Source organism: Heteronotia binoei, chromosome 5 (genome assembly GCF_032191835.1).
Source record: "Heteronotia binoei isolate CCM8104 ecotype False Entrance Well chromosome 5, APGP_CSIRO_Hbin_v1, whole genome shotgun sequence".
In the NCBI taxonomy this organism is placed as follows: domain Eukaryota; kingdom Metazoa; phylum Chordata; class Lepidosauria; order Squamata; family Gekkonidae; genus Heteronotia; species Heteronotia binoei.
In genome coordinates, this window is record NC_083227.1 from 109,840,108 (window position 1) to 109,866,564 (window position 26,457).

A 26,457-nucleotide genomic window follows, 5' to 3' on the forward strand; every position below is an offset into this window, starting at 1 on the left:
GCGGCTCTACCCCATGTCCAAACTGGAGCTAGCAGCCCTGCGGGACTTCCTCGCCAAAAACCTGGAACAGGCTTCATCTGGCCATCCACGTCCCCGCTGTCCGCCCCTGTTCTCTTCGTCAAGGAGAAAGGCGGTGAGCTTCAGCCTTGCAATGACTACTGGGCCCTGAACAAAATCACCATCCGGGACCACTACCCATTGCCACTGATCCCAGAACTACTGCATCGCCTTAAGGGGGCCCAGGTTTATACCAAGCTGGACTTCCGGGGCACGTACAACTTGGTGCAGATCTGCGCAGGAGATGAATGGAAGATGGCTTTCAGGACCCACTATGGCCAGTGCAAGTACCTCGTGATGCCCTTCAGCCTGACCAACACCCCCGCCGTCTTCCAACGGCTGATGAACGACATCTTCCGCGACCTGCTCAACCGCTTTGTGATCATTTATTTAGATGACATTTTAATTTATTCCCAAAGCCCTGCACGCAGGGCATGTCCGCCAGGTCCTGCAATGCTTGCAGGAGCATGGTCTCTACGCCAAGCTAGAGAAGTGTGCCTTCGACTTAACAGCAGTTGAGTTCCTTGGCCCATCGTCTCACCCCATGGGACTCAGATGGAGCCAAACAAAGTCAAGGTGGTCCTGACCTGGTAGATGCTGAGGAACCGCAAGGATGTACAGTGATTCCTTGGCTTTTCCAATTATTACCACCAGTTCATCCCTGCCTATGCCGACATAACCACGCCTCTAACCCAGCTCCTCCAGCCCAAAGAGCCATTTCACTGGACTCCAGAGGCAGACCATGCCTTCACCACCCTGAAAACCTGTTTCACCACAGAGCCGCTCCTGCATTACCTAGACCCGCAGCTGCCATTCACAATAGAGACCGATGCCTCCAGTGTGGCCCTTGGCACAGTGCTATCCCAGCAGGAGGACCCCTCTCAGCTGCTACAACCCTGCGTGTACTACTCGTGGCAGCTGACGCCCACAGAGCGCAACTACACCATCTGGGAGTGGGAACTCCTGGCCATCAAGACTGCCTTTGAGGTTTGGAGGCACCACCATGAAGGGGCCCGCCACCCCATCCAGTTCCTGACTGACCACCAGAACCTGGAACATCTATGGACTGCTTGACGCCTCACCCAGCATCAGATTCGGTGGTCCCTCTTCTTTTCCCGGTTTGCCTTCCGGATCACTTACATCCCACAGAACCAGAACAGGAAAGCGACGCCCTCTACCGGAAACTGAGTACACTGTGCCTCTCACGGAGGAGACCCCAAGGCTCATCCTTGCACCCTTGGTCTTCGCTGCCACCACGACTTGCCCAACCTTGGCGGCAAACATCCGGGCCACCCAGGCCCAAGACCTCTGGGCTCAGCAACGCCTCCTGGAAGTACAAGATGGCCTGGCTGGGGACCTCTCTACCCGCCAAGGTCTCCCCCTGCACCATGGTGCCTATATGTGCCTCTGGGGCCCCTCCAGGCCAACATGCTCCACCTGACCCATGACTCCCCTCCTGCGGGCCACTTCGGCCAACACAAGACCCTACACCTGCTCACGTGGGAATTCTGGTGGCCTCGCGTCCGTGCCGACATAGCTTGCTATGTCAGTTCCTGTGAGGTCTGCCGGTGGGCCAAGAATGTACCGGCTAAGCCCCCAGGGCTTCTGCATTCCCTACCCACGCCTGCAGGACCCTGGGACACCGTCTCCCTGGACTTTGTCACTGAGCTCCTGAGGTCCAAGGGACACACTTGCATCCTGGTGATGGTGGACCTCTTCACCAAGATGGCTCACTTTGTTCTGTGTCCCAAGCCGCCTACGGCTCCTGAAACAGCCCAGCTCTACCTCCAGCATGTCTTTCGCCTGCACGGACTCCTGGCACACTTGATCTCAGACCGAGGCCCCCAATTCACCTCCCGATTCTGGCAAGCCTTGCACTCCAGCTTAGAAACCCAGGTGCATTTGTCCTCTGCATACCATCCCCAAACGGATGGGCAGACCAAACACACCAACGCCACGCTGGAACAATACCTGCGTTGCTACACCAGCTACCAGCAGGATGACTGGGCCACCTTGCTACCCCTGGCCGAGTTTGCCTACAACAATGATGTGCACGCGTCCACGCAACAGACTCCATTTGCAGCCACCTATGGGTACCATCCTCACTTCTTCCCCGCAGTCCTGCCCCCCACAGCAGTCCCTGCTGCTGATGCGCACCTGCAGGAACACCGGGCTCTCCAGGACTTGCTCCGAGAGCAGCTCCAACAGGCTAAAGAGGCCTACAAGACAGCCGCTGACCAAAAGCAGAAGGTGGGGACCCCACTGAAGCCCGGGGACCATGTCTGGCTCTCCACCTGGTACCTGCGTTGGCCTGGCCGGTCTCGCAAGCTGAACCCTCACTTCGCGAGGCCTTACCTGATCATGGACCAAATCAACCCCGTTGCTTTCCGGTTACAGCTTCTGGCCATCCTCCGCATCCACCTGGTTTTCCACTGGTCCCTCCTTGTTCCTGCTACAGCACCAGATCCCATCCGACCACCGCCTCCACCTGTCCTGATCAATGACGAGGAAGAATACAAGGTCCACCAGCTCTTGGACTCCCAAACCCACTGCAGGGACCTCCAGGACCTTGTGAAGGCTATGGCCCCGAGGACCGTTCCTGGGAACCTGCGGACAAGCTGCATGCTCCCGACCTTGTGCAACAGTTCCATACGGCCTACCCTGACCAACCTGGCCCATCTGTGGAGGGGGGTCCTGCAGGGAGGGGATAGTGTAATGAGCCCTGAGGAGGGGGAGCTGGAAGGGTTAACAGACCAGGAAGAACCAACACTGGGCCATCAATCACACCCTCCACATTCTAGGCACCCACACCAGCTGTTGACAATCAGTCTCCTCCAAACTCTCCCCCTCCCATCTCAAGAATGTGTGCGTGTCTTCAAAAGACACTGACAGAAAACAGATGTGCCACATGCCAATGCTTCAGATCTCTTAGCCCTGATTACTAGAGAAATTACGGCCACCCAGGAAGTAGGCTGATTGATGTGCCCATATAACTTACACCCAGGACTTGGCAACCTCATGGAAGCAACAAGTCGATTCTCTGGTTTGCATCTACGCTCCTTCCTGATTCCAGTTCCTGACCGGTTTGAATTCCTTGACACCCTGACCCTTTGACTATGGACACTGACTCCTCCTTCTGGTTTGCAATTTTGCTGTGGTGACTCGGCTCCTGACTGACTCCTTGAACTTTGACTTCGGACCGGCTTTAGACTCCCTCCTGCTTGCGCCCTGAGACATGACAGGAAACTTGCTGTTTGACTTTAGGCCAGTCACACATTTTCAGCCTAACCTACCTTACAGGATCATTGTTAGGATAAAACGACGGAGTAAAAGAACAAAGTAAGCCGCTTTGGGTTCCCATTGGAGAGAAAGGTGTTTTACAAATAAAATAAATAGATAAATACATTTGAAAGCTTTAGCTATATATAGACATCCTATAAATGCAGTTAAAATATAACAATAACCTCCTAGTCCATTTGTAAAGAGCCCTGTGGCGCAGAGTGGTAAAGCTGCAGTACTGCAGTTGAAGCCCTCTGCTCATGACCTGAGTTCGATCCTAGCAGAAGCTGATTCAGGTGGCCAGCTCCAAGGTGACTCAGCCTTCCATCCTTCTGAGGTAAAATGAGTACCCAGTTTGCTGGGGGAAAAGTGAAGATGACTGGGGAAGGCAATGGCAAATCACCCCATAAAAAAAGTCTGCCATGAAAATGTTGTGAAAGCAACATCACCCAGAGTTGAAAATGACTGGTGCTTGCACAGGGGACTACCTTTTTTTTAGTCCATTTGTGCTCACTAAAATAATTTTTTTTGTTAAGAGGGAACCCTCATAGAGCAGAAAGTACAGTATATCAACACACAGGAAATGAAAGCAGGCATCTCTTGCTGTGGATTTTCACTACTGTCTTTGCTAGCGCCTGAACAAGAAGGGTCCACAGCCCAGTGAAAGAACACATGCTTTGTAGGCAAGATGAATCCCTATCATCTCAGGTAGTCAGGGCTTTTTTCTAAGAAAAAGCCCAGCAGGAACTCATTCACATATTAGGCCACACCCCCTGCCATCACCACTGTTTCACACAGGGCTTTTTTGTAGCCAACAGGAGCTCATTTGTGTATTGGGCCACACCCCCTGATACTAAGCCAGCCAGAACTGTGTTCCTGCTAAAAAAAAACAGCCCTGCAGGTAGTTGAACTGGGAAAGACTCCTGCCTGAGATCTTGGACTGCTGCTGTCAGTTGGAGTAGACTACACTGGGCTGGAAGCTTGTTTTTAGAGTGAGACAAGTTGCAATTTAAAAAGAAACAGTAGTAGAGGGAGACTTCTCCCTCCAAAAGGCTGTGCTCCAATTATCACCCACCTGATTCTCAAAGTTCTACTCAGCAACCATTTGTGTGACTCAGGATGGGTTTCCAATATTACTATCACCCTTATGCTTAAATGATCCTAGAGCAAACCCCCCCTTTATCTACTGTAACTCTCAGTATGGCAGGAAACATTAATAGGAAAAGGGGTAACTTAAGGAAGTTGTTATTTAAGAAATCTGCCATTATAAGGAAGTAAAGGCTTCTGAATGTACATGTTTCTTATCATAACAATTCATACACACTAAAATAAACATCAATTTCCAGGCTTGGTAACAGAGTTGTGGAAACTTTGGCCGGTTGAGAAGAAACTGCTGATTCTCCTCTAATTTATTTGTAGCCTCAGCCAGATATGTGGCAGCCCCACTTATAACTGAAGGCTGATTATGGCCCTGGATTTGGCTTAGCAAAAGACAACTTCAAACATTCAAGGAGGTAAGAGAGAATAGGCTTATGAAACATGATTTGATTTGTAAATATTTTTATAAACCATGTTTTTAATTTCCAGAACAAACTAAAATAGGTGACCTTGCACTCCAATTAATTTGGTCGTTACTTTTTTATTGTATCCCACCCAGCCATTACTCTTATGTGTAATGATACTCTTACAGTTCTCTTGGTAGAAAGTGCAGTCGAGTTACAGCCAGCTTATGGCAACACCATTGGGTTTTCAAGGTAAGAGAAGAATAGAGGTGATTTGCCATTGCCTGCTTCTGGGTAGGAACCGTAGGTTTCCTTGGTGGTTTCCCATCCAAAAAGTAACCAAAGCTGACCCTGCGTAGCTTCTGAGATCTGATGAGATTGGGCTAGCTTGGGTTGTCCAGGACAGCAGTTTGGTTGCAGAGTTGCCAGACAGTGCTCAAGATAACTTTGTGGTGAACAGGTTTGGCAGGCAAACCTCAAATTCAGAAACCATAATCACACATGAGCCATGCCTCAGATCTGCTTGGTTTGCTGATGCTTGAGTCTAACATCTGTCAAACAGCTTTGCAGCCAAACAGTATCTGTAGTGATGGAATTTTGTTTCCTTGTGATGATGGAATTCCACATCCTTGCCTTATGGACACTTTGGAATCTACACTGTAGGTGAAACTGATTCTCCTCTGGAGTCATGGATGCTCAGGACAGGTAGTTAAATGACATGGAAAGGGAACTGTGGCTCCCATGTGGCTGCATGAACATGAGCATCCACTAAATAAGATCAATAACAGACTTAAATTACTGTCAAATGTTAAGACTTTTAAAAAGTACTGTTTATAACCCCTGGCTGACCAGTTTATTTATTTTTTTATACAATTTGCTGAGTGGCATGCTGTGTTAACAGGTCTGTGAGGAAGAGGGAAATTAGACATCTTATCAGGCTGTGTGAGAACATGCATGTGTGAAACACTGTCAATTGCACTATACTGTATTATTTGAATGTGTGGCAAATAACCCAACAATCAGGCTTCAGACTGCTTGCAGACAGCCAGACAACTGATGCAAAACTGGCTTGTTTTCAACAAGGAACAGAACATGAGCTGAATCAGTAGCTGTCTGAGCACCCCTAAATATAATTAAGGAATATTATAAATATTAACATCATTTTAAAAGAGGGATTTTTCTTATAACAAACAAGGGACAGTTAAGAAGCTCTATTGCCTTATTCTCCTTTTGGAGTTAAAAGAGTAGCAATTTCTCCAGAAATCTGGCCCCTAACCACACTTTAGTTTTCTATGAGGGCTATATATGATGATACAGTTCAGTGGTGATGTTGTATAATTCTGAAACATCCCCCCTCACTGACATTTCTTACAGACAGATTATGTCATTGTCCATTTTTAAAAATGAAGAAAATTCATTGTCGGCTCCTGCTAAAGGACAAGCTGGAACTGAGACCGGAGTTCCATGTGGTTTTTAGTATTCCAGTATAGTCTCCTGAAACATCCAGCAATGCCCATCCACATAGTTGAGATCCAAGTATATATTTACACATAAATCTTAAACAAACAGCCCTTAAAACAGATCTCACATCAAAAGCAGACCTTCAGCTTACAGGCCTTTATCCCTTGCCTTATCCAAGCACCTATTCAGGACTTTCACAGACCCACCTGGTTGTTAAAGAGAAATAGAGCTAGGTGTCATCTGCTTATTGGTGGTGATGATGGTGGTAATTGCCATCAAGTCACAGCTTGCTGACCCCTCACAGCAGTTTAATGTAGATGTTAAATAGCACAGGGGACAAGATGGAACCTGCAGAACCCCATAGCATAAATTCCACATGACTGAGCAGCAGTCACCCAGAATCACTTTCTAGAAATGATTGCTCAAGTGAAAGAAGAATCACAGAAGCATGGTGCCCATACACCCAGTCTAGCCCATGTCTCTGGAAGGATACCATGGCTGAAGGCATCAAAAGCCACTGAGAGGTCCTGGAAAATCAACAGGGATGCACTCCCCCATCACTCTCCCAGCAAAAGTCATCTGCCAGGGTGACCAAGGCCATTTCCATTCCAAACCCAGGCCTGAATCCAGATTGAAATAGGTATAGATAATCCATATCCTCCAAGACTGCGTGAAAAGGCATAGCCGCCACCTGCTTGAGCACCTTGCCCAAGAACGAAATATTAGCCACTGGGTGGTGGTCATTTAGGTCACTTGGGTGCCTTCTTGAGAGGGTGTGTGTCTTACAACTGCCTCTTTCAGAGTTGTTGGAACTGCACCTTTCTGCAGAGAGACATTTATTACTACTAGAAATCAGTCAATCCATTTATTCCAGCAAGATAAATTAGTCAGGCGGGGCTAATATCAATTGTTAATTATCAGCTCTTGTTGGAAAGAAGATTAACTATTGCTTTTTGCTTCACAGGGAAAGCTACTAATCGCTTCTATTTTTATCATGAAAAAGTACCATAATGACCATTAAAAATAAAATTAGAATGGCTTTGTGTTAAAGTGAAAACTGTACATAATTCCCACTCCTGAGACAAGAAGTGATAATTAATAATTGTTTCATAAAGACTATGGCCAATTGTGGATAAAAAGATGAAACAGAAGGAAAGAAGGTAAATGTAAAGTAATAGTAGCCCTTAGACACTCAAATAACATGATGACTGTCCTTGTTAGATAATCTTGTGCTATAACTGCATTTACGTTTTTAAAAACACCACAGATCACCTTTGAAAAAAGACAGAACTATAAGGTAACACTGGAAAGGAATAAGTTACCAACAATTTAATCTGGATTCATTAAAAATGAATGAACAAATTATAACAATTCTAGTGTAAATAGCAATTATGGAAGCATCCAGAGGCTGGAGGACACAAAGAAAGGAGACTTTGGGAGATACAAAACCAGAAATATGAAGGGGGGAAATATTATGTGCTCAGATTTGAAGTAACACACATATCTAAAGGTAACATTGTATATAGCACATACAAAACATTCAAAGGAAAGTAGGCTTGATATAGTCACATTTAAACATTAAGCATTGATCTCACCATTTACTTTGCTCATTGAAATTAATGGGGTTTGGAAGTATTTATCATTGGCTGCATTGTGTATATAATTTCCCACCCCCCGCTCCCCACTAACACACAGCTCTCATTTGGAACTCACTGCCAAAGATGTTGGACAAGAACAAAAAGGAGTTTAATGGATTAGACAAATTTAGAAACTATCCATGGTGTATATCATGAAGATACTGATGGTATATTATATAGAATAATGTTCTTGTGCCATTGAGGCAATCAATTAAGATGCAATAAGCATCATTTTTTTTCTTTTCTTTTTTTTGCCAGAACACACTAACATGGCTACTTCACTGGAATATACCCAAAATTTCTATTCTGCCAGTAAAATGGAATGAAGGATTACCTCATAAGTTCTAGTATACATAACAATCACAACCTAGCACAGATAGATAGACTTCAGCCCACTGATTTCAATGGGCATTTGTGTTTAGCACCCTGTTACAGGAATAAGATATGTACCTGGCTGGATATTATGGCAAGCAGCCTTTGTTTAAACAGAGGCACAGTTCCCCACTTTCTGTCTTGTGATGTCTGGCTTTTCTTGGCATATTGAGTTGTCCACAGCCCAAAGTGTGCTGGAGAGGTGAACAACAAATTTGCAATCAGATGCAGTTTACCCCACTGCTTGCTATGCATTTATTTATAACCCTTGTAAAACTGTATCTCTGCCTGGCACCCAAGGCAATGTACAAATTTAGTGAAAAACAAGACATAAATAATGTAACAGCCAGAAGACAGATGCACATGGTTTGTGGGATTTTGCACAAAACTGTTACTTCTGTGATGCAATAACTATAAAAAAGTCAAGGTGGTCATTATAAGAATTCCATAGATGCTTTAAAATATTCCTACAGTTTTTTTAAGGGTAAACTTTTTAAAAACTGAAGCATTTTCTGCTCTTTTTTCTGATTCAAAGCAGATTGTTCTAGAATACACCACCTGTGATATGAATGACACTGATTTCGTGGTTAGCATTTGAATTTTAATAGATTAGCACAGTTCTTGTATGGCTTGAGGGATAAGAATGTGTGTAAACAACAGCACACCAGGGCATCCAAGACAACTAGTAGAAACATAAATGGAATGCTTCATCAAAGTGAACCAGTCATGAGTTCCACAGAGTTCAATGTGAGACATTTTCAAATAGATGTTTAACTGTCCTACTGAAGACAAGAGAACCTCAAAGTATTTAACTTGGCTGGTCCATGCCTTATGTACCCATATTCTATATTCTTGCTAAACAGAATCATAATTTGGTACTTTCCTTTAAGTTTTGAATAAGTTGTGAGCTACAGGTGTGCCACACTTCTTGTACCTCCCAATTAGCCATAGCTCTTTGTAACAGCTGCCCATGTGGAACAGCCCATTACTTTTCATGTAATAGAAGGACTGGCTTGACCAATTCCTATGTTTAAGGTTTTTCTGGCAGCCTTAATTGTGGCATATCCACGTGAATGCTGATAGTGCTGCCTTTCTCCACATTAATTCTGTATGAATATTAACCCACACCGCACATCTTTTGCCAAAAAGTGTTGCCTAGTCCCTGGTTGAAACAGGTTAAGATTAGTGTGTCTGTGTGAGAGGTGGCAGCAGCCATATAGTAAGTTTTTATGTTGTGCCTTCTTAGATATACATTCTTTGGTCTATTTATGATAATTCATGTTTTGCCAGCATCTCTGATGATGAAACCAGTAGTGTAAAAAGATCAAAGGCAAGATAGACCTTTGGCAATCTTTCTGAAAATCTGTTGCCCTAGGATGGTAAAATCCCAGTAGGATATTTAATAGGAAGTTTCTTTAGGGCTGGATTGCTGCTTTAGTGCAAGCAGGTTGCAGCTATGCTGCAGATAGCATAACACTCCTTGAGTAGTGTTGTGTCCAAGGATCTGATTTTCTACCTTGCTTTGCTTCCAGGTATTCTGACTCCTTGCCAAGGCAGTTCTTGTGGACAGAGAATCAGCTCTCTCCCACTAAATTTAGCTGGACAGACAAGATTAGAAGAACCAAAATAGGCCACTACCATTTAATCCAAACTCTACTTTCCAGGGGAGAACTGTCAGATTTAATTAAAAGGACCCCTTTTAGGATTAGAATTTTAATATATATATTTTGAGAGATTAATATAATTAGTAGACGACGCACCATTTGAGGCACAGATGAGGAGGGTTTATTTACTCAGAGAGCCCGCTTGTTTCAGCCCAGCCGAGAAAGGTTTACAATTCCAATTTGGAAGTTCCTTCAATTTTGGTTGGATGGGACATGGCAATGGGAAAGTGGACGACTGGATTCAGCGCGGGCGGGGGGGGGGGACGTTGGTCTGGATAACGATTACCACTTGTGGTTGGGAACCGAGTTCGCAAACCGCGATACTAAACATGCTTCCAAGGCATTTATTCTCTCTGTAGGCAATGGAACCCAAAAGTTCGCTCCAAGAACCAGCGATCCACTTTCCATCGATCCACTTACTCCAGAGTAGCCCCACAGGGACCTTTCCAGAGCAAAAACGTTCAACTTCAGGATCGCAGCGGAGTTTGCAAAATTGTTTCCACGAGGCGTAGCTAAACTGCAAACTGCCCGCGTCTCTCTGGATCCCTTCCAACATACCGCCCTCCCTTCGAGTCCCCAAACCGGCGCGGGGGGGGGGGGGACGCATGACGCTTCTCCAGCGGCTGCGGAGATTGGAGGCAACCGTGGGTGGGGGCGGGCATGTATTAATCTTTTTACCTCCATTGGGGATTATTGGCGAGCCCTTTAATCTGCGAGCGCAGAGCAAGAAAGAGGGCGCCGCGGGATTGCCGAACGCACTGAAGACCGACAAGTTTGGCCAGGTTCTGCCGGCGCCGAGTTGAGGTAGCGGCTGCTCGGACTGGGTCGGGGCTTGAAGGGCAAGCACGTAAGTTATAGCCGACTTCGCGCCTCGGGAGGAACTGGGGGATCTGCCACGAATTCTTCGTCATTCTATTGCTATTTATAAAGCCGCGACACAACGCGCGGGAGGAAAAGCCCAAGAGTGCCACTGAAAGCACTGTGCACAAACGAATTGCTTGAACTTTACTTAGCCATGCCGGCCCGGTTCCGTTGCCTCTGTCCCTCTACTTATTACTACAGCTAATACCTGCGTGAGTAAATTCACGGAGACTTTGATATCCTGACAGGTCGTTAGGAATGGACTGGAGCCTTGCTGGATCGGACTGACTGCAAAAGCGCCACCCACTGACTCCTTTCCGCCGGTGTCGGGATGACCGGGTTGGGGGGGGGGGGCGGGGTGCGTTACTTTGCGCAAAGTGGATCTGAGAAAGTTCCTTTGGGGCAGGACTCCATGACCTTCTGGTGCTCTGAATTATTTCTCCCCCTCTCACTTTCTTTTACCAAACTTTTACCATGTGTTCTTTAAGTTTCTTGTTCCGGTTTTCTCCCAAAGAATGGCAATCCTGGCTGGGATAAGTGTCTGAAGAAGTGGGATGTATGTAGCCTGCGAAAAGTTTACGCTGGAATAAAACCCTGTTAGTGTTTAAAGTGCTAATTGGCTCCTCCTTAAAGACAAGCATGGCGACCCCTCTGGAATATTAATAACTTCATTTTGGTACCTGGGAAAAGGGGGTTAGTTATAGTTCTAGCATTATTTTGGCAATATTTCTGGCTAAATTGCTTTTGACATTCTGCTGCTCCTGCTTTTAAAAATGGAAAAGAAAGGTGGATGGAACTAGACTTGTTTACTATTTGGCACTGTGATTTGATAAGGTGAGTCAGGTCGGATTTTCAAGACTGCTATGCCATGTGGTACAGTCCTGTACAGAAATATTCTTTGTGATTTAGAGAGAACTGCATCCCACAACTTGAATGTAGCCCATGAAAGCAATTTTATCTTTAAAAGCTGTAGCAGATTTACACAAATCTTGTCAGAGTTCTTTCCTACAGCTTCACTTGTAAAGCGAATGAATATTGTTTTCAGAAGTTTTGTGTGTGAGAGAGAGAGACAGAGTCCACATGTGAGAAGCAAATTCAACGGAAACAAGTGTTAGGGTTTAGGATTTAGGTGCACAGTGCCTCCAGGGTTGAACAGGGCTTTCTTACCAGTGAGGGGCAAGAAATATATTTACACTAGCAAATTCAGATGGATGAGGCCAACAGGATATGCCAGACACTGCAGGGGATGAGGCAAAGCAGTGGGCCTGGAGAGGGGAAAGCTTCCTTTAGCCCCAAGTATGATCAGGCAAAGCATGAATGCAAGCACAACACAGCTAGGGAGGTTTCTGCTAGAGTGCACATTAGCTTTTTCCCTTTAAGTTGAGGAAAAAGACTTACAGGATAACTTTTGGTCCTCTATACAGGAGCAGGACATGGATACCTTTCCTGTCATAGTGCAAGCACCATATTAAAATCTATTAGAAATACAGAGAAGTGGTACATTAATGTGTTTCTGATGCAAAATTGATTAATACATACATGTTTGTGCAGACAGCTACTGTAACCTCTGCACTAATTCATTATGACTAATCCAGTCTTGATGCTGCAGAAGAAGAAGAAAAGTCTCAAGTTTCCAATTAGAAAACTTGCTTCCTATCATACATATATTCAGATCTGTGGTTTGAGTAGGGATTGTTTTGTAGAAAAATAGCTCATCCAGGGATTGTTATGCAGCTGTACCTACTATTCAGTGGACAAAGTGGGGAAGAGGAGCGGTAACTGTCAGAAAGGTTCAGGAGCTGTGCTCCTGTGAGCTCCTGCTGAATTCAGGGCCTGGGTGCTTTAGGCATGATTTCCACTGTTTCTTTTGGTGGATGCTGCCAATACACATTGTGCTTTCTTTTGAGTAAATGATTTCTATATGATAGTTACTCTTCTGACTCTGGGATTTCTCACTCCAGGCATTGTGGGTTAAAGCAAAATAATGTAGCTTCTGAAACATACCAAGGAACATAAAGACTAAATTATTTGAAGGGTCAGGAATAGAGTTAGATTTGTCTGATAATAAAACAATAGACTTACAGAAGGCTGTGAGGTACTCATCACTGGGAGATTATTTATTTGCTTCTTTTATACCCTGCCTTTCTCCCCATTGGGGAACTAGAGTGCTCTACATTGTTCTCCTCCCTTCCATGTTTTCCTCACAACAACCCTGTGAGACAGGTTAGTCTGAAAGTGCGTGACGGGCCCAAGGTCACCCAGCAAGCTTCTGTGGCAGGGTGGGGATTTGAACCTGCGTCTCCTAGCTCCTACAGCGACATTCTAACCACTACACTATTCTTACTTTCTATAAACATTAGTTATTATGAGTAAATTACTGGTTATTTTAGTTTATGCCCTGGTTCTAGAAGCTGGCCTAAATGAGCTCCAGGGGTTTCATCCAGACCTGTACTTTTGATGTTCTGAGAGCTATTACTAAGAGTTAGAACACTGGAAGTCTCTGGTTCAAGGCTCACCTCAGATACAGGCAAGCTTATGTTCTTTCAGATTCATCCTCTTCTACCAGTATGCAACATAGGGATAATAATGCTGACTTGCCTTACGAGGCTGTTGTAAGGATTAATGTATATGCAGCTTTTGAAATGCTTCAGTTAATGTCCTATTTACTGTGGCTGCGTTTGGGGAAAACCTGAAATTGCAGCACTTCTTCAGATGAAAGGGGCCTGTAGGCATTTCTTTCCTCTTTCATGAAATTCTCCAGGTCACTACAGCTGTGTGAATGGCCATAAATGTAGCAGGACATACTGATCTCATTACTAATACTTCTCCCCTCTGTATTTGAATATAACACATAGCGTTTTACAGTGAAGTCTTGGAAAGTACTGTCTTGAGTGGCTGAGTTGTCCAGGGGATAAGGGCTTGTCTGGCATTTGCTATCTTGTATGCATTAAAAAAAACTACACTTTTTCCAGCTTTAATTTTTAATTGGGCACAGGAGCGACATATGTTTCCTAGCTCTGGAAACTCTTGCAGCATAGATCAAGTATCGGGATCTTCTGTTATAGACTTGAGATAGGCTGAGCTATGGGTGTGGGTGGGTGGGTGGGTGTGTGTCTAGGATAATTTTGTATTCTACTGCCCTACAATGACGGTCTTTTGGGATTCAGGGTTTGTTTTTTTGCTTAAAGTACAGATAAGTGGTTTCACCTTTGTTCTTTGTGATACCATAGTAGTGAGGTCCGATTCATGAAACCTTGTACCCTGGGAAATATTGTTGGTCTTTAAAGTGCTTCTAGACTTGAATTTTGCAATAGCCACTATGACTGTAGAAATCACTCAGTTAGAATGTAACATTCACCATACTGTCTGGCCTGTGTGTGTATGTGAACATATGACCCTGCAGTGAGAAGGGTGAATAGAGAGACTGTTGTGTGATAAACAGGTAGGACATTCTTCTATGAGACTATTTATAGAGCTTGCCTTATAGATGTATTTTCCTCACTTCAGGAAGTGTGTTGTATTCTCTGGTGGGCTACTTGCTATTGACCAGTTTCTTCCTCTGCATACCTAGAACAAGGGTGTATCTAGATCTTTGCTTGATCAGGGGCGGGGCAAAGGAGGGCTACAAAGTCACACCTGCAATTGCCTTGCTTCTCAAAGTAGTGTACATAGCTGAAATTGTGTGGACTTTTTTCCTGTATGTTCAGGGGCTAGAAATTTAGTTTTAAAAACAAGTGCCATTCCCTCTGTTTTTTGCATAAATACAGGAGGTGGTTTGAGCACAGTAGCAGTGAATTCATTTTTTAATCACTCTACAACTCTGTTGTTCGGTCTACTGGGGGTTGTATCTGTATGTGCATTTTCTAGGCCTGGAGCAACTCTGATGCAGATGCGACAGAAGCAGTGGTATGCCCTGTTTCCAAGAAAGGGGACTGGAACCACTAGAGTGGGTGGGTTTCCCCTACAACAAAGTCAGGCCCTTCTGTATCCATTTGCCACAATACTAGTCTGGGACCTAAATGAATTGTTGTTGGAATGCTATTGCTTAGTATACGTTAACATAGGTTAGGCTCACAAAGGATATCATGGAAGAAGGAAAAGGCAGGGCTGTACACAGAATGAAAGTAAATGTTTAATACCAACTTGCAAGAACCATGTCAGTTTGTACTGGTCTTCAAAGTATGGGTTAAAGTAGGATTTTTACCTTTGTCCTGGCAAAATCCAGCCTTTGACAGTTGTATAATAGGCTGAAATCCAATAGACACAGCTTTTTTTCTAGAACTGCAGTACAGTGAAGGGGAATCCTAACATATTAAATGTCTGCCTTTCATTCAGCCAGTAAGGGCATCAACGTCTTGTTAAAGAAAATGGGGCACCCCTAAGTGTCAAGGAAATGTGTTTGAAAAAGAAACTCTGATTACTAATCTGTATATCTTCTAGATTTAAAAAGACAGACGATCAGTTACTGCTTTCAAAATGTACTAAGAAGCTTTATCCCAGGAGCCAGCATCAAACACATGCTTCAAGATGATGCTCTGAGGTTTGCTGTTAATGGGAGACCCTACATTGGCTCTCTTGTGATGCCAAGGTGCTCTTTCTCTTGCTGGGCTACTGAGAAGACTAGATATTTGTTTGCTTTGCACCAGAACAACAGCACAGTTGTTTTGCAGTTGAAACAATCAAAGATTCCTGTTGAAGGATAGGCTTCCTGTGGCTCTTGTCATCTGATTATCTCAGAGAGCCTTGCACTCACTCACTCATTCATTCATTCATTTGCACGTCATTCCTGCAGGCATTTTTCAATATCCCCATTTCACTGGCAGGTACTGTGGGGTGGCATGACCGGAACAAGCTAAGCAATGGTACAGGCAGAGTGAGGACCTCACTTCAAATACAGAAGCAAAAAGAAGCCCTTTGACACTGAGGCTTCCTGGACAGCCAGCATGTGGTACAATGAATGAGCTTTTATTTCTCATTAGATGCACCCAATTTACATGGCTTCCTTCAAAGTCATTTATTTACAATAGTTCTATACTGCCTTTGAGTTACAAGGGCTCATAGGGCAGCATACAATTTTAAATCAACATCAGTATAATATAACTCAATAAAAATCCTAAACTTATATACAACTATCTAAAACTCTAAACAATTTCTGAACGCTTATCTAAAAACTATTCCGCAATAGAATGGTATCAATTCTAAAGTCCAATATAAAGTAAATTCCAGTTTCAAATGCCTTTGTCCACTTCCAAAAGAAAACAACTGAAGAAGAAAGGTAGAATTCTAGTGGAATCTGATTCCGCAGTGCTGCAGCAACTACTGAAAAAAGCCCTGTTCCTGATAAGAGGTCAGTGGTGAATCTGCTTAAAATTATGTTCTGTGCAGGACCTCACAGGCACATCTTAAGGAACAAAAGGGCACATTTGGAAGTATGCACTCTTTGAAGCCAGACTTCACAGGTCAAAATGGATACTGTAAATTTATGCTTGGAAATATAGAGTCAACTATTGTAATTAATGGAATGCCACTGTGATGTGCTCTGTTCTGCTCACTCCAGATCATTGCTGAAAAAAAGCTGGGCGGCATCATGTTCAACCTAATTGTCCCATTCGTCCCGGCCCGGGATTCAAGCTGGGAAGCACCCCCCACTGCTGAAGGGCCCACCGACCCCGCAGCCCAGGAGGAGGAGGCTTACCCCAGGCCCCATAGCGCTGCCAGCAGTATGGCACCCACCGTGCCCAACAGTCAGCCCCCGTTCACCCCGATGCCGAAGCTCACCTCCCGCTGTGGCAAGGATCCGCCAAGGGGCCAGCTGGTGGCCAGGCATGGCCTCGAGCCCGGCAGAAGTGCCAGAGCAGTCACCACCCGACGAGGAAGGAAGACATGGGCTGGGAGCGCGGAGCCATTCCTGGAGCCGCAGTGGCTGGCGCAGCCGCGTCCTGACCCGCCCCAGCTGACCACACCATTTGGAGAGCCGGCAGTTGGGAGATGCTTGGGGAACACCCCCACTGGGCGTCTGGATCCAAATGGGGGCAGAGCCACAGGGAGGCGGTTCTGGTGGGTGGGGGAAGGCAGCTGGGGAGGGATAAAAGGAAGGCCACTTCAGGAGGTCGGGAAGGAGTAAGGCTGGAGACTCGGAGAAGGGCTTTACCCTGAGAGAGAGCACGAGCCCAAGAGTACCCAGCTGGGAGAGGGGGCTGAGAGGTAATGTAGCCCTGCCCCCTCCATTTCTGAGACCTCTGGCCGGGGGGGAGGGTCCCCCATGGCCACGGCCAAGGCAGGGCGCACCAAGGGGGACTGTGACACTAAATGTCTTTCCATACAGTCATTAGAGGCAGCTCAAAGCAGAGCACATTACAAATAGAAAGGTCTCCAAGACATGAATGATTGTGGCAGCATTTTCAACTGCAGCATTGGGTATGACTAGTGAATCAGACAACACTGATAAAAGGCCTTCCTGATTGTATCTGTTACTTCAAGCTCAAGCTACAGCGCTGGATCTGGGAGGGCTTCTATGTTATGAACCTGATCCTTCATGGAGAGTACAATCTCATCTAGAGCAGATGTTTCCCTTGCTAACTAGTTCCTGAATCCATCCTCCTCCTCCTAATCTCTGGTGTGACTGGATTCAACTTCAGTTTATTCTCCCTCAGCCAATCCACCGTAGGCTGTTTTGGGTGCTGGTGGATATTTTATGTAAGCCTCCTTAGACTCCTTTTGTAGGGGAAAGAAGGAATAGAAATGTTATAAACAAATAAACTGTGTATACCTTATAACTGCCTCCATAATTAAAACTATTCATGGAATACTTTGGTTCATATGCTGAGTCACAATTAGTACAGAAGTAAACCAAACCAGCTGCTGGCATTATACTTAGGCAGTGTCCGTATGAGGAGGAGGAGCCTTTTTGTTGAAGGACGGATATGCAATTCTCTAAGACTGAGGGTTGGCTTGGCCGGACTGAAAGGCCAAATCTGCTCACCAACAGCATCCAGAAGGTGGCAGCTGAAGGTACATAAACTGTAAAGAACAACAACCAGTTAGGACTATTTGCTTTGGCGGATGTATAATAAATAAACTTCTTAGCTCAGAGGATTGGCTTGTATTCTCAGGGCATTGTTTTTAAAGCTGTGTTATGCCTGGCAAGACAGTGAAGTATATTCTGCTCCTTGTGCTGAAACTGGTGGCCATATACACATGTGGCCCCTGCTGCAACTTGTCAGTGCTTACCCAGAGATTTATTTCCTTTTGCCTCCATTTCTTTCACCTCAGATTCTCTGCCACAGCTCAGCTGGCAATGCAGTCAGTATACCACTTCAGAGAGAATGATAATTTAAAGCACTTAAACAAATAAGCAATACTTTCTTCTTTAGGTTCTCTTAATGCCTGAAAGGGTAACGTTGATTGGGGTTTGGTTGTTGCTGTTGTGTTTGTGTGTATATGTTTTATAGCACATCAATATAGCCTTTCTTCAGGCTCCATTCAGCTGTCTCTGTTAACTTTGGCTACACAGACAAGAAGAGCCATCTTGCTGAAGAAAAGGACACAGTTTTAAAACACCACATTGAGAAGCACCAAGGAGTAATTGTTTGCCACAGCCTGAACCAAACATGCTGCAAAACTGTTCTAGAAAGAGCATTTTTGGGGATGGGGGGTGGGAGGCTGGGTCTTCAGCCCGGTTGTGATAGAGAACTCTGAGGTATTGTGCGCAGCCCTTTTGCCAAAAATGTGGTTCGTGGGCTAAATGTGAGTAGGCACAGATGACCATTTTGCCACACACCTGTGCTCTTCTGTGTGGTAAAATTCCCTTTACCACACAGCAGGTTGATAGTGACAACCCACTTACAAAGAGATAAATGTTTGTTTTCCTGTTGTCACAGTGGTTCATAGCTTTGTTAACACTGTGTTCATGTGCATGGAATCTTTTTTCCTTGCCTGATCAATAGGCTTTGTTACCATCTTTGTTGTGGTAGGCAATCAAATTACTGCCATTATCTCTGCCTGTCACCCAGGCAATCTCTCTGTTATTTGCCTCTTATCCCATGCGGTTTACACAAGTGGTAGTTTATTTCAGTGCTATTTATAAGAGATTTGGAACCAAGATTACCTCAAGATACTTGGATAGTGCATCCACTTTTGTCTCTCACTTTGCAGACCCATTCTATGAGGAACATTGACTCTTTTCTAAAGGTTGGATTTCTGTGCACCCTGATCTGTGTATGGTTCTTGCTTCCTCCCAGAGAGCAGCTTGGGACAGGAGAAATGAGTTTGTCTCTCCAGCCATCTTGCCTTCCCTAATTAGGGGGCAGGAACTGGAGCAACGGCCCTGAGCAGACTCTTCAGATGACTTCGTAATTCAATGGGGAAGTCACACAGCAGCCACAGGGTCATTAGCAACAGAAGAACTTCACTTTGTGGATCTGGGAGTCAGCATAGAAGCCAAGACTTAGTTGTCAATCAGAAACTCATATTGTTTTCACTGTCAACTAGAATCAATTAAAATAACTATTTGGGAACATTCTTTATATCCAGGAATTCAGAATGAGACCTGAGGAGGCACTGAGGCAAAATGATGAGAGCAATGACATGGCATGGGCTGTGTGAGGGTGGGAGAGGTGATAGACAAAGAGGAATATGGGGAAGGCTGGATTCAATATATGTGGGAACTCAGTAGCAGTTTGGTGTGGTGGTCATGCTTGTTTTTCAGTGTGTGGTGTTTTGAAAGCCACTTTGAGTTTTGGAAAGTAGTATTATGAATTTTCAAGTAAATAAATCAATAAAGCGTGGGTTGAACATTATAACCTGTGCCTCCACCACCCACTACCATGACATTTTCTTCAAAAGTGTGTATTGATATAAATTACTTAATTGCTTTGTAATGATATGTCTTTAGGTTCTTAAATCCAAGCAACAGTGTTGGTCTGAAGCAGTTGAACAAAGCAGGACTCAAGTTTCACCTTTAAGACCAACCAATTTTTATTTAGAACATAAGCTTTCGTGTGCTTTTAAGCACATTTCATCAGACGAGGAATCCAGCACAGTGAGCAAAGCCATACATAGCTGAGCAGAGCCATACATAGCTGGTAGGCAGTGGCCCAGAATGCAACATGGTACAGATTTAAGAACCAATGACAGTGAAGTAATATTATCTGGTAGGCAGTGGTTTAGAATGTAAAATGGTACAATGACAGAATGCTCATGCTATTCAGATCAAAGGTTTGCTCAGTCTGTTAATTTTACTGCATACTGCTGTTTTGTTGCTTTTGTATGCTCATGCTACTCAGATCAAAGGTTTGCTCAATTTGTTAATTTTACTATTCTGTCATTGTACCATTTTACATTCTAAACCACTGCCTACCAGATAATTTTACTTCACTGTCATTGGTTCTTAAAGCTGTACCATGATGCATTCTTGGCCACTGCTTACCAGCTATGTAAGAAGAAGATGATGATGATATTGGTTTTATATCCCGTCCTCCACTCCAAAGAGTCTCAGAGCGGCTCACAATCTCCTTTACCTTCATCCCCCACAACAGACACCCTGTGAGGTGGGTGGGGCTGAAGAGGGCTCTCACAGCATCTGCCCTTTCAAGGACAACCTCTGCCAGAGCTATGGCTGACCCAAGGCCATGCTAGCAGGTGCAAGTGGAGGAGTGGGGAATCAAACCCGGTTCTCCCAGATAAGAGTCCGCACACTTAACCATTACACCAAACTGGCTCTACATGGCTCTGCTCAGCTATGTATGGCTTTGCTCACTGTGCTGGATTCCTTGTCTGATGAAGTGTGCTTAAGAGCACACGAAAGCTTACATTCTAAATAAAAATTGGTTGGTCTTAAAGGTGCAACTTGACTCCTGCTTTGTTTAGGTTCTTAACTTTAAGGATTTTTTTTTAAAAAGAAAAGCCTTAACATTAAAATGTTTTAATGTAATCATAAGAACTTTGCCTATCACTTAGGATCCATAGAGTATCAGATTAGGACCTGGGGCAACAGGATTCAATTCCCTGCTATGTTACAGAAGTTCACTCAATATAAACAAGTTCAAAAATCTGATTTGTCTAAAGTCCTTTCCCCTGTGTATCACTTGCCTATAGTAAGGGTGTTCTCCTCATCTGAATTTCTCCCTGTATTTCAGATTTCCAGATGACCTGACCTAAAATAGAACTAGTTCATTAGGACTTCTCCATTGTTTTGTTTTATATTTTCCAATTTTGTACTGTGCTCTGTCTATATATACCTTGCCACAGCTTTTCATTCTTTCATCTTGTGTCTTTCTGTCTTCTGCAGTGCATCTGTGCTTTGATAAATACTGACTGAAAGCGAGATGATGGTGCATATGACCAGATAAGGATTTTTGTGTGTGTGTGTATGTGTAGGGTTTTTTTAATCAGTGTGCAGGAGTGCATGTGTCTATTGGTAAAACTGCTGAAGAAAAAGAATCTTGATGCAGTGTTATGCACATCACATTAAGATTGCTTATGCATCAAGGGAAACCCATTCATCTTTACTCAGTATGTTATAAGTACCCTAGCTTTTGTTTCCCAACATTCCCTCTCCATGGCAAACTGCTGTTATTCAGACCAACACCTGTTCCAAAGAGAACTTGTGGATTTCTTTTTTATAACACTGCAGTGATGGGAGAAGCTGTATCTGCAGAATGTTTTTCCTTGACAACTATTAATAAATCAAAAGCTAGACAAAATAATAGCAAGTATCTCAGGATGTCCCAACAGTACCTGAAATCTTCCTTTCAATAGGTATGTTGCTGTTTCTGCCAGGTCTCCAGAGACAGCAGTCTTCAAAAGCTGAGACAGAGAAGGAACCTGCTGCCTCCATGAACATCCCTTCATTACCTTTGGTATTACGTCATTGATGGTACAAATTCTAACATGATACATGGCATAATAACATCAGTACTACCACGACAAAATGTATAGATGGCTAAATAGTACTGGTAAGCACAGTCAGATAGCCAAATAGTATTGGTAAGCACAGTCTGCCCGTTTATAGTTCTTTGGAGATATATAAATAAATATCTCCAAAGATATATATACACATACACACACACACACACATATATATGAAACATCCTGCTGTCCTCGAAGGGAGCAAATTCAGGTACTTGCACATCAGTGTAGAATGTTTAAGTTTATTCATTTGGGGTTGACTAGTTTCTCCCCCCCCCCCCCGGTCCTGTTTCTAATTGTCATATGAACCCATAGGCAAAATAATTGATTTCTCACTGAGCCTCGATACACTGCCCCCTTGAATATTTAGATTTTTCATCTGAAAAGCCTGAATCACAGAAGTTGAAGAGACCAAAGGTGATGAAGTCCAGCCTGTGATGAAGGCATTGTTCTGCAGTGGTTCTGGCCCTACCGGGAGTGTCAATTTCAGAGTGTAGAACTAGGGGACTTCTGCTCCACCCCTTTCCTTCCCTAAGGTTCCATCTTGTCCCCCATGCTTTTCAACATCTATGTAAGCCATTGGGAGAGGTCATCAGAAGATTTGGGCTGGGCAGGTGACACTCAGCTTCATCCCATGGTACTAGCAGACCCCAGGGAGCTTTTGGACACTGAACAGGTGTCAAGTTGTTACTTAATCCCTTGAAGACTGTACAGAAGCTACAACTGGTGGGGTACAGAATGCTGCAGCCAGAGTGTTGACTGGAGTGGGTTGCAGAGACAATTTCACTCCTGTCTTGTTTCACCTATAATGGTTTCAGATTTGCTTCCAGGCTCAATTCAGAGTGCTGCTGTTGATCTTTAAAGCTCTGTACAGCCTGGGACCAACATACCTTAAGGATTGCCTTCTCCCATAGGAACCTACCTGCTCACTCTAGGCATCCTTAGAGGCTCTGCTTCAGTTGCCCCTGCCATCTGAGGCTAGATGTGGCAGTCCAAGGAAGAGCCTTCTCCCTCATGGTGCCAAAACTATGGAACTCTATTGGTGACTTTCACTAGCAGGTGAAGACGTTTGTTTGTTTAATATTTATTTATATCCCGGCCTCCCCGCTGAGGCAGGCTCAGGTCAGCTGAGCATAGCCCCAATAATGGGGTTTGGTCCTCCTTCTAGAGTTATGTGTTTTCAATTGAATTTTATATTTTAATGGTATTTTCATTGTTTTAATATTGTTATGTTTGCTGCCTTGTGGGCCTTATTGGGTGGAAAAGTGTCATAAAATGTTTTAAATAAAATAAATAAATCTTCTGCCTTATGGCAAGATCCTCTGTAGATTTATCTCCTTGCAACTGAACTTGTGTCACTCCTTACAGTGTTCCATAAGCAAAGTAGCAAGGGGAGCCTGAATGTCAGGAGCCACTTTATAACAAAGATGGCTGTGGGTGGGCATCTCAAGGGGGCATATGAGTCATCAACAGACTTTGAGAACATGAGTGGAAATTCCTTTGCAAGACTTGAGTTCTTCATTTGAGAAGGTCGTGGGGCAGAGGCTGGCAGCACTGACAATTAAGATGCAAGCATAGCAATAAATTGATATACTGAATAAGTTAATAAGTAATACAAATATTCAAAATAATAATAAATACTGTAATAGAATCAGAGGCTTCAGTCCTGGGTGCAGTTATTTAGTATTGAGTCCCTTGAACTCAGAGGTGTATATTTCAATGTGCAAACATCAGAACAGATTTCCACCTTGCTTCATTTGGTTCCATTTCTATACATAAAACTGGATAAAATGGCTTTTGTTTCATCTTTGCTTTTTTCGGTTTTTCTCTTTGTCTTCTGTTTCAGTGTAATGTAGAGGCAGGGACCTGTCTTTCTGTTATGTGGAATTTTGTAAAGCACCAATTATAATGATGGTATTGTATTTAAAAGTGCTCTCCCCTTTGTGCCTTGGCACTATTTCTTATTGGCTCTTGAACATTTTGAGATAGTAGAAGAATAAAATGAGGCAAACCCTGCCAGATCATCCAGTTTAAGGATGGTAAGTGTCAGGGCTTTTTTTTCTGGGGGAACATGGCAGAATGGAGTTCTGGAACCTCTTTGTGGAAACAAAGTTCTATTTTTTTAAAAAATTAAAAGTTCATGAGGGACACCCATGTGTTTCTCCTTCATTTCCCTCTTGAGAGTTCCAGCACCCCTTTTTCTATGAAAAAAGCCCTGGTAAGAGTGCTTCAGCTTTCCTGATTTCCACTAGGGTTTCTACTCTTTTGGGAAACAAAACTTGTAGTTCCTCTTGGGAGTTTATGGCTACACAGTAAGGGTGTAATTACATGTTTCTATACAAACATAAGTAAAAACAACACTCCAATAGTTTCTCTTCCTAGAAAAAAAAGCAGGTGAGAGGGTGGGTTGGAGCAAAGTAGAAGCAAAGTGAATAGGATGCTTAGCTATTTGCCTGCCTGCCTCTACTTTCTGCCACAAATTGCTCCCTGGCTGCTTTTCTACTTACAGATTTTCAGATATTGTTTGCCTGCCTGCCTGCCTGGACTGGGGAGCAGCTTAGGAGGGAGAAGTGAGGAAAAGGTTTCAGCACTGCCTTTCTGTCCTTTCTCCCCTGCACATCTTTACCTCTTGAAGATGATTTTCCTTAAGATGTTGGGCTTCTGTTATATATAATATGTAATCGTGTTCTATTGTGAAAATTTTATTAATTTATTACTTTAGTTTTCTATCCCGCCCTCTCTGCAAGCGGATTCAGGGTGGCTAATAATCAGTTAAAAACACTACTTGAGGTTACAATTTAAAAACAAAAAAACTCAATGAAAATACATTCATGATGTATTTTATGTATACTTTCTTTCATACCTTTCAGTGACTCTTTGCCATAACAGACCAAGTACCATCTGCTTTGAGATTGGGTCGCTGCCCATAAGTTTGTGTTTAGTCACTGAATAAATCAAGAAAAAAAAGATAATATTACTTAAATAAATTCCTTAATTGAGATATGGTTGCCAATCTCCAGTTGAGCCTTGAGCCTTTTGGAGTTTAGTGCTGTTTTGAAATCTTACTGGAGACTTTCTGTCCCATTTGTCCATTGGGAATTCTATGTGCAGTCTTTGGACACACTGAAAAAGATTCTTGTGGGTTTTGCAGCTTTTTGAAATTTTTTGATGCATCAGAAACACTTTGATATTTTTTCCTGAGCTGTTGCCTTTGGTTGAGATATGTGGTTGGAGCACCCTATGCAAAAAGAGGATTTGAAGCAGGAATAATCAAGTTGACCTCCTGTTCATTGGGACTCCTTTGGTGGAACTGTGAAACTTTTGGGGAATTGTTCTTGCTATTTAGTCTTCTATTGAATATAGTTGTATGATTTTGTTTCAATACATTCTTAGTTATTCAGTCACTATAACTTCGGTTGTGCTGTCTTTAATCTCCAGTTGGGGGCAGGGGATCCCCTGGTTTGGAGGCCCTCCTCCCAGCTTCAGGGTTATCAGAAAGCAGGGGGAGGGATGTCCATTGAGCACACCATTATACCCTACAGAGACTGGCTTCCGTTAGGATATAATAGAGAATTGATCCATGGGTATCTGGGGCTGAGGGGGGCGGTTATAGAAGCACCATATTTTCAGCATAGGATCTGGTGCCTCTCCTCAAAAAACCCCTTCCCTAGTTTCAAAAAGACTGGACCAAGGGGTCCAATTCTATGAGCCCCCAAAGAAAGTGCCCCCATCCTCCATTTTTTTCCAGTGGAAAGAAGGCATTTAAAAGGAGTGTAATGGCCAGAACTCCCTTTGCAGTTCAATTGTGCTTGTCACAACTTTGCTCTTGGCTCAACCCCCAGAGTCTTCTGGCTCCACTCCTAAAGTCCCCAGATATTTCCTGAGTTGGGCCTGGTAACCCTGATTTGAGAGCAGGCCCATTCATAAGAACATAAGAGAAGCCATGTTGGATCAGGCCAATGGCCCATCCAGTCCAACACTCTGTGTCACACAGTGGCCATATATATATATATATATGCGCGCGCACACACACACACACTGTGACTAATAGCCACTGATGGACCTCTGCTCCATATTTTTATTCAATCCCCTCTTGAAACTGGCTATGCTTGTAGCCGCCACCACCTCCTCTGGCAGTGAATTCCGCATGTTAATCGCCCTTTGGGTGAAGAAGTACTTCCTTTTATCCGTTTTAACCTGACTGCTCAGCAATTTCATTGAGTGCCCACGAGTTCTTGTATTGTGAGAAAAGGAGAAAAGTACTTCTTTCTCTGCTTTCTCCATCCCATGCATAATCTTGTAAACCTCTGTCATGTCACCCCACAGTCGACGTTTCTCCAAGCTAAAGAGCCCCAAGCATTTTAACCTTTCTTCATAGGGAAAGTGTTCCAAACCTTTAATCATTCTGGTTGCCCTTTTCTGGACTTTTTCCAATGCTATAATATCCTTTTTGAGGTGCAGTGACCAGAATTGTACACAGTATTCCAAATGAGATCGCACCATCGATTTATACAGGGGCATTATGATACTGGCTGATTTGTTTTCAGTTGCCTTCCTAATAATTCCCAGCATGGCGTTGGCCTTTTTTATTGCAATCTCACACTGTGTCGACATTTTCAGTGAGTTATCTACCACGACCCCAAGATCTCTCTGTTGGTCAGTCTCTGCCAGTTCACACCCCATCAACTTGTATTTGTAGTTGGGATTCTTGGCCCC

The 26,457-nt window shown here is 44.0% G+C and overlaps 1 protein-coding gene across 1 annotated transcript in view; it reads left to right on the forward strand.

The window, feature by feature from the left end:
• Window positions 1-10,675: 10,675 nt before the first annotated feature.
• SLC38A3 (solute carrier family 38 member 3) overlaps window positions 10,676-26,457 on the forward strand; it is a 96,402-nt gene continuing 80,620 nt past the window's right edge. Inside the window, exon 1 of the mRNA XM_060240062.1 lies at window positions 10,676-10,819. The gene's annotated coding sequence lies outside the window, so the exon portion shown is untranslated. The remainder of the gene's footprint in view (window positions 10,820-26,457) is intronic.